This window comes from Topomyia yanbarensis, chromosome 1, assembly GCF_030247195.1.
Source record: "Topomyia yanbarensis strain Yona2022 chromosome 1, ASM3024719v1, whole genome shotgun sequence".
Taxonomy (NCBI): domain Eukaryota; kingdom Metazoa; phylum Arthropoda; class Insecta; order Diptera; family Culicidae; genus Topomyia; species Topomyia yanbarensis.
In genome coordinates this window covers 28850434-28858850 of record NC_080670.1, presented here as the reverse complement: position 1 = coordinate 28858850, position 8417 = coordinate 28850434, and the positions used below count along the sequence as shown (strand labels likewise).

Sequence of the window (8417 nt, the reverse complement as noted above, 5' to 3'; positions counted from 1 at the left end):
AACTCGAAAAACCTTTTTTCATAAAGGTAGGTGCTGTCCTTGCTGTGCTAGAAGCAGCTCAATTTTTACCTTTCAATGCTCACTACAATTTTCCTAGAATAATTACGATAGTCCAACTGCGTGGAAAACGTGGCCAAAAGTGGTCTAAATTGATAAGTTTTATCAGTTTTCACTAATATTGCAACATAACGAAGTTATATGAAAAATTCATTTTCCGTCGTCAACGTAAACGGTCCCTGGCAGCACTGCTCCATCGGAGTTCAATCAGACTAATTGCAATAACTTCAGTTCTAGAGCTGATCCTTGTAACTGTTAATACTCAAATGAAAGCCAATAGTCACATTTATTAGCCTTACTTGTTTTTGTGAGCAAATCTTGCCTCAATCAAATGTTATAGCTGTTTAAAAACGTTGTTATCCACAAACAACATGGGCATGAATGGGTTAAAGGTCCAGAAAGAGCTACGCTACCTGCAATGATGTTTTAGAATAACTAGTTTTAGAAAAGTTTGCTGAAGATATGGAAGCTCTTTTTTCCCAGTGTAAAGCACATCTGGAGACACCACACGTGCGAAACTTGCTTGGGTAATTTGCATTTTTCGATGAAAAAGGCCTACTATGTATTTAAATAACTTCGAAATGACGAGACCACTCAGTATGAAATTAGAAAGTAGAAAGAAACTATTACTTGATCCCGTAGGGACAATTAATATCTGGCTGTATTAAACGGGTCAATAAATATATCGAGCTGTTCAGCAAAATTATGTTTTTCAATGATGATAACAATTTTATTGAACACGAAAACTTCAAAAAAATTGGAAAATAGCATGAGCATGATGGTCGTACAATTCGTAGTTGCTACTCGGTGATTGACCAGAACAAACGAAATCGCACAGAGAATCAACGAATGCGGCCTGGGAGTAGTTCTCTTCATCCTAATTGAGCACGTTTCGAGAGTTCTATTCTTTGAAATACCAGCAACGGCTCCGGCCACGTCCATACAGTCATCGGGGAAGGGAAGGAATGTTAGTGTAGCAAACGTTGTTATGGAGACCGTGTGTACCTCGGCATCTCCACGTTTGTCAAGGAAATGAGTTTTTGTAAGTAGGGTTACACAAATCTAGATTCACCATGATAAATGTTACGATCTATGCAACTTTCAGTAGTGTTTATTGCTCTGGGCAGTCGGCTACCGAGAATTTATGTTGGTTTTTTTGTTTATCGAATTATTTTTTTTTCTTCGCGACTACGACTAACTTTGTAGGGCGGATATCCTTCCGAAAATTGGTAACCGATTTTGAATGCTTTTGGCGAATTGTCAATTCTCAACTCTTATACATATTTCAAAAGTCATTATCCACTCAGACAAGACCATGCGTATTTCTCATGAGCATCAAATACCCATTAGTTTCCTAGTTGGTCAAATAAACACTGAACAAATAAAGAAATTGGTTTGCTCAGTCTGTCATCGTTGGAATCGACCAGCGGATAGGTGTTCCCTTTCAATGCCATCGCATCAAAGAATATTTAAAATTACATGCGACAAATTAAGAGCAATTGAAAATATTACAAAATGCAGACTGCTTAATTAGTTGCATTGAAATAAAATAGTTGCATGACCGAGGTGGTTCATTTTCAAAGATAGCACTGTTTGATTCATCAAAATAAGGGATTTCTTGAAAAAAATAACTGCCCACTGCCAATTTTTTTTGAAAAATATTTATAATTAAAAAATAAGATTTCTAGATGCATTCTCAAATAACACTCTGGCGGACGAGTATAATGTAGTTGGTAGATTGGTTGCCTTGTATGCAGCTCATCTTTAATAAGTAAATTTTCTAAACTGCAAAGAAGATGAATGAAACAACTATAATTGAAACATAAACACTGTCTATCGTTGGCCACATTAATGCTTTCAACAAAGTTGTTTATAATATTATTCAGAACAACTTTGCTGAAGATACCAAGTCTCTAAATAATGCTCCTTGAAGAGTTATTTCTCCATTAATACTTCTAGGAGGATAATTCATTAAAATTTTATTTTCAAAAGATGCGCTGTTAATACATTAAACTTGTAAAACTTCTTTTTTTATTCAATTCGTTTTTTTGATAAGGCACGTTTGCGTTAGCTTAAAGGTGCCATTTTTTCTTTGTTTTACATTTTGAATTGCTTTAAACTAAGAGGTTAAACATTTAATATACTTTTGTTTTTATATAGTGAAACTAAAGGAATTTTACAGCTAGCTTATACATATACAAGAGGGGATAATATAATATTCGTAAGATTAGGGGAGGGGGGGCTCATTTTGCGTGTTCTTTGTATAGCAATGCACTTTATGATTTTTAGAAGGGAGATTGTTGGAGCAATTAAATATTAACTAAGGTAAACATTTTATAAGCTTATTACTAGGAGTGGTTCAATTTTATTAAGATTGGGGGGGGGGGATTAATTAGGACTATTACTGTTGGTACTGTTGGGCATTTCTTAACGAGATTAAATATTGATCAACTAAAATTAGAAGATAGGGGTGTACCTAAATTTTGGGAAGATATTCAAGGGAGGGGGGGTGTGGTTGAAGTCCTACATCTGTGTATCAGAGACATGGGAGAGAGGGTGGACAACTTTCCGTTTCCGGTATCTTGAATCAACGGCCAGGATTACAGATTCGGAAGGATGCATCATGTATTGGGACGCCGGGCGGTCTTCCTCGAGCCGGCAGGGGTTCCTCCAGACGATTTCGTAGTACGGCTCAGATGCGGATCGGCAACACACCGCGTTGCGCATGTGATGTTGTACTGTAGGTCCCCTGTTGTTGGGTCATTCGACAGATGTTTTGTCTTGTCTTGGAGTCGCATCTGACCATCAACTGTAAAACTTCTTAGAAGATGCTGAACTTCGGAATGACGTAGTCTTGACCGTAAAAAATTATTTTTGGACATTTATTTCAGCCGTGTTGACTAAAAAAGTGCATAACCCAAGTAACCATAAGCATTAAGCCTTTGCACTATATTGGCTATACATTTGCACTAATGCTGCATTGAAACTCTATTACAGCTTTAACAATGCAATAAAACTCTATATTAGCATCAATAATGCATAACTGCACAGCCGACATATAGCATTATCGCTTGCTCTATATGCGCATATAAAGCTGATATAACGCGTACATGCTTTGAGGATCTTTAAAGCATGTAAGCTTTACAAGTGAATTTAATGCCATTATAGAGCAAATAAAAAGCCGATATAATGCTATTGTAATGCTGTGGGTTTATTTGTTATGCAACTCTTCTTGAAGATTATATTCGGCATATTTCATTTCAATCGAACATATGCAATATAGTCCTGGGAGCAAACGCAGCGCACTCACCGTGAAGGACGAGGCAAGGTACCTCAGTTGGAGACTTACTAAAGGTAATTTTCTTAAAATTGTCATATCATGTCAGAACGAAAATCCATTAAGGATATTCATTATAATGCATTAGAAGAGATACAATTACGGTTTTAAACAGAACATTTTATTTTAATTTTTTTCCTTTTTGCTCATCATATCGAAAGGAAATATAAGAAATGGTTTTAAAACCATGGCGGACAATGACAGCCAGCTGAAGCTTTTTAATAGCATTAGTAATGCAAATATAAGGCTTTAAAATTTGACATTTGTGCGCTGGTGCAATATAATAGCATTAGTACTGCAGTAACGAGTTGTCAATCTCTGCACAGTAATAGCACTATATTTCGCCTTTTCTGGCATAATACCAGCATTATATAAGTATTTAGGGCTTCACAGCTCTATAAGACTGCATTATATGTGGATCTAAAGCAGATATTAGGCTACGTTATAATGCTTATTGGTTACTTGGGAACTTGAGAACGCGGTTTAGTATACAAAAGTTAATCATGTCATTCAACTCAGCCCTAAAATGTATGCTAAAAATAGTCACTTACGTAGCTGCTTTTTATTTTGCTGAATTTTTTTATTTATTTTTAGTTTTATAATAATATATTATTTATTTTTATAATAATATATTAAAACATTTTTGAAATCCTCGTAAAAACCGATCCTGGCGTACTAGAGACACACGGAAAACGCGTTTTCCTTCCTTCTACTTTCCGAAAAACTTAATGCGATCAAAACACTCTCAAGTTAGTTTTTTTGTCGATCAGTGCAGTGTGAATGACACAATTGAACCAGCAGATTAAAATTAGTTTAGTGTCATAGTGACATTTGACAGCACCTGAATAAAATTAACATTCACATAATGACATGCAATTACGCATCGTTCAAAACTGCTCACAGTCGCCTACTTCAATGGCATGTGGCGATCTAATGTTGGTAAGTGACATAAGTTTCCTGAGTGTAATGTACGGTCTGGTAAGTTGTAAAGCACGATGAGATGGAGCGCTCTAAAGCGCACTTGTCGACAATATCCACTGCCTGAATGCAAATAAAACAAATGGAATTAACTGTGCCTCGTGTACTTCGTATATTTGGACTTAGAAAGCCGAATTTTTCGTAATTCGTTGTTTATCTAATTACTAAGAAGTAAGATGCTCTTACTTTGCACGATAATTTATATTGATGTGCGAAATTTTCATAAAAATTTCCGACTTGCAGTCAAAATTTATTTGTTAATTATGTAAAATTCTTTTAAAAATGCGTGTTCATTTCGTTTAAAATCTCTGGTAGCAATTGGTACTGGTACTTCAACTAGTTTGTTCAGGATGTATCTATCTAATGATGAAAAATATTAAAATTTGGTCTAGAAACAGTGGCGAAATGGTTAGGTGTTATTTTTTTACACCTTTCACTACAAGATTAAGTACTCAACACTTCTACATTTGTTATTTCAGTATGTTAAGGAACTTTATTATAGAAAAGGAAAAAAACAACTCGTTTCAGTTATTTTTTCTTTAATTATAACTATTTCGTTAATCCATGATTTTTGAGTTCCACAGTGAAGAATTTTACGTGATTTATTGTTTTTATTTAACATTAATGATACTACGGTGTTTGGTTGCATTTCTCTGACTCGCCACTGATTTCAATATCTGCTAGTGTGAACAACAGGGTAGGCCAAAAATCGAAAAATGTAGGGTGCTCAAGTCCAAAACAACTTTAGGTACCAAAGCCCAAGTTAGGTGGATTTTCGTTAGGGTTCCACTTGCCCCATTTCCATCTTTTTTAATGTTATGCAGATTCAGGACAACGCTCGCTTAAACCGGACCACTATTTATACATAGGTCTCACAATTTAAAATGGCTTGTTGTTCTCAGTCGACGATACTCAGTGATCGGTGTTGCTGAAATCGCTGGACCCCTAGATGTGTGGTGACGGTGACATATTCTCGCACCCCTTGATTTCCATCAATGTATGGTTAATAAAAACCTTAATACCTCGGAAGATTATGCTGGAATTACAATGAATGGCAACATCGTTGAATAGGGTCAAAAGTAGACCTTTCATTTGAATCTACATTACTTTATGTCAGTCATATTGGATTTCAATTTTTTCCGCAAAATAACCCTTAAATGTTCCGTGTGCATAAACGGTTTTAGGATAAATAAACTGTTAAATAATTTCAGAACGGGCGATGGAAGCGATTTTTTGAAAATTTAGAAAAAATTTTTTGAATAAAATGCATAGAATACTTAGAAAGCTAAAGCAAAAAGTTTAATTTGAAAAAATCGTATCTACATGCCAGCATGGGCAGTGGGGATCATCGGTGTGCTCACCGTGTCGGATCTGAAGTGTGACTAGCTGCTGAAGTATGGAGTTGGTTTTTTATTTCAATAAGTAAAGATTTTGGTTTGCAAACAATTTCCGACCTAGGAGAATAATACAGCTTCTTACTTTTGACACGAATGCCACTAGCATGGTAAAGTAACCAATAGTTATCAGACTTGCTTCGGGTGACCTTCGCTAGGTCTTCTATTTCTAACTATGTCCTACGGCACAAGGTGCGTATACCTGTTCATCGGTTACCGTAGGTAATGAAGGACGACTTCATCGAAAATTATAGGTAACAACACAAAAAAAAATATGACCGGAATTTCGTGGTAGTTACGCCGCGCTGGTGATGTCTACCGAAGAGTGTCCTCGGTTGCGAGCCGGGTTTTGTTTTTTTACCCGCAAAATACATTTCGATCGTGTATATGCTAAGATCTTTATACCATTCGAAAGGTGTGACAAATAAATTATTTCCCACCGGATACAATGTATCGATTCAACTCGAAGCAAAAAAGTTCTGAGAAATTTTCTGAGCACATGTTTTTATTGCCAAACAAATTTTTGTCCCCGGTTGTGAGCCACCTAGCAAAATCCACTAAAATTGGAAAAATATGAAGTAAAACCATTGCAGAATCATATTTTAAGAATTATTATTATTATTCTGAATAACAAATACGTCATCATATCCCGGGGATAGCACACGAGTTTGTGTCTTGGGCTTCCATGGAACATGATCCCAAAGGTAACCATTTCATGTAAAGTGGCAAAGTACGTCCACTGGGTTTCACAAGTGGCTTGATGTCGACCTACGGAAACAACTCACAGGTCAAACTAACGAGATAGGCCTTCCCCTCAGCGATAGCTTTACGCGCGATTATCGCGTTGATATGCCATCGCGTGATATTGAGATTGATGGTGTTGTTAACTAATCAAGTCTCACTGTCGAGAATCTGCTGCAAGATGGTGGTGGTCGTTTGAAGGTAAATATATTGTGGGAATTAAAGATACTTGGGAACCTATTCTCACAGTCACGTCATGGTCTCATCTAGACGATTCATGCAATAATAAAACTGAGAAATGTTTGTTATTTGGAGAAAATTCATATTAGCTTTCAGTTTATCCAATATAGAAATTTGACAAGGATAAAATTAGGCGCGCTTCTATGCGAAACGGTTACACCAGTAATTCTTGAATAACTGTCACAGGTTTTTCTGCTATTTTAGAAATCGTTGAAGAAAAAATCGTCTTTTCCCAATCTGCCATGCAAGAGGCTAAAAATTACCCCTCCACTAGATAAACAGTGTCCGACACCAAAAGATACTCGTTCAAAACCGAAATTAATGTCAAATGTAACTTAATTTGTTTCTAAACGACGAAACAAACGGCAAACAGGTATACAGACTCGGTCCCAAAAGTTCAAATTTAGAAGAACAAACCAGGCGAAAGTCACCCGAGACTATGGAGAATAAATTTTTTTGTATTCTCCGTGATTTTTGCTGCACGCAATTAAACCCCGTATCGGTGATGACACTGTCAATCTCAGCTTCCCGAGCGGGCACATAGACGCGATACTTCGTCGTAATACGCTCGCAGTGAGATATCTCTCATCGCTTACGGTCTTAAATAACCTTCTGATCGTATCGGTTTAGTAGACAAAAATTCTTCTCTAATTATATTGCACACTCCTGAAACAGCGGCATTACAAAAAACCATGTAATAGATTTGTTGCATCTGTATGAAGTTCGGAATTTCATTGTAGCTGCCGATAACGGAAAATATTCAAACAAATTCTGCATTGGAGCTCTCTGCTTAATCATACCGACATTTTCACGAGTCTTCTTTATCCACGTCTTGGCATTCAAACTTTTTTACCTACTAGGAGTAGATAGCAGCATGCAGTTAGTAATTAATAATTTTTGTTACGATTAGAATGCAATAGTCTATGGAACTTGAAAATTTTGATAACTTGTTTGGAGTATAGCAGGATTCCGCGAGAATGAAAAATTTATAGGAAACTTTTCAATCAGAATTTCTGTTGCCTGCCTCTGCTACGGGTGAACACGAAATTAGTATAACGCTTATAACTGGTTGTACATTTTTTCATACTGGACAGAAATCAATCAAATGCTGCAAACTTTCTTTTAGTTCACATTTTGTAAACCACATAATTGAATGTTTTATTACGGCCAAGTTTTGGTACGGCGCACAAAAATCGTTTGCTTGCTTGTGAAATAATACGTCAAAGCTAACTTCCAACAAATAGGGTAAAGTGCCTATTTTTATCCTATTAGAAAATATATACTATATGGCAGCTTTACTTCGTTGTTGAGAATCAAATAAATAGCACAAATGACCTGAAAACAGTGAAATGCTTGTGTTTGAGTGCAACTAAAACTCGAATCGAGTGCCCCTGTTGTTACCCTAGCATTTGACCCAATACGTCAAACAAAGATGGCAGACTTGGCTCTAACCAACAGCCTCAAATGGAAACATGATGAAAACAGGCTCATTACCCTACCACGACAGCAGTTTTACCCCAGAAAGAATAAGTTAAAAGTGAATGACAGTTGCAAATAGAAGAATGTATCGAAATATGCATATAAATATATTATTTGGCATGCAAAATGCACACGTGGAAAGCATAGTGAAATTCGCGTCAAAGCACAATCCACCGACAGTGAGATTTAAA

General features: G+C 36.3%; 1 protein-coding gene across 3 annotated transcripts in view; it reads right to left on the bottom strand.

Moving 5' to 3' along the window:
* The window catches only part of LOC131677187 (serine-rich adhesin for platelets), a 945885-nt gene that overhangs the window by 854004 nt on the left and 83464 nt on the right, over positions 1-8417 (bottom strand). The gene's annotated exons all lie outside the window — the stretch shown is intronic.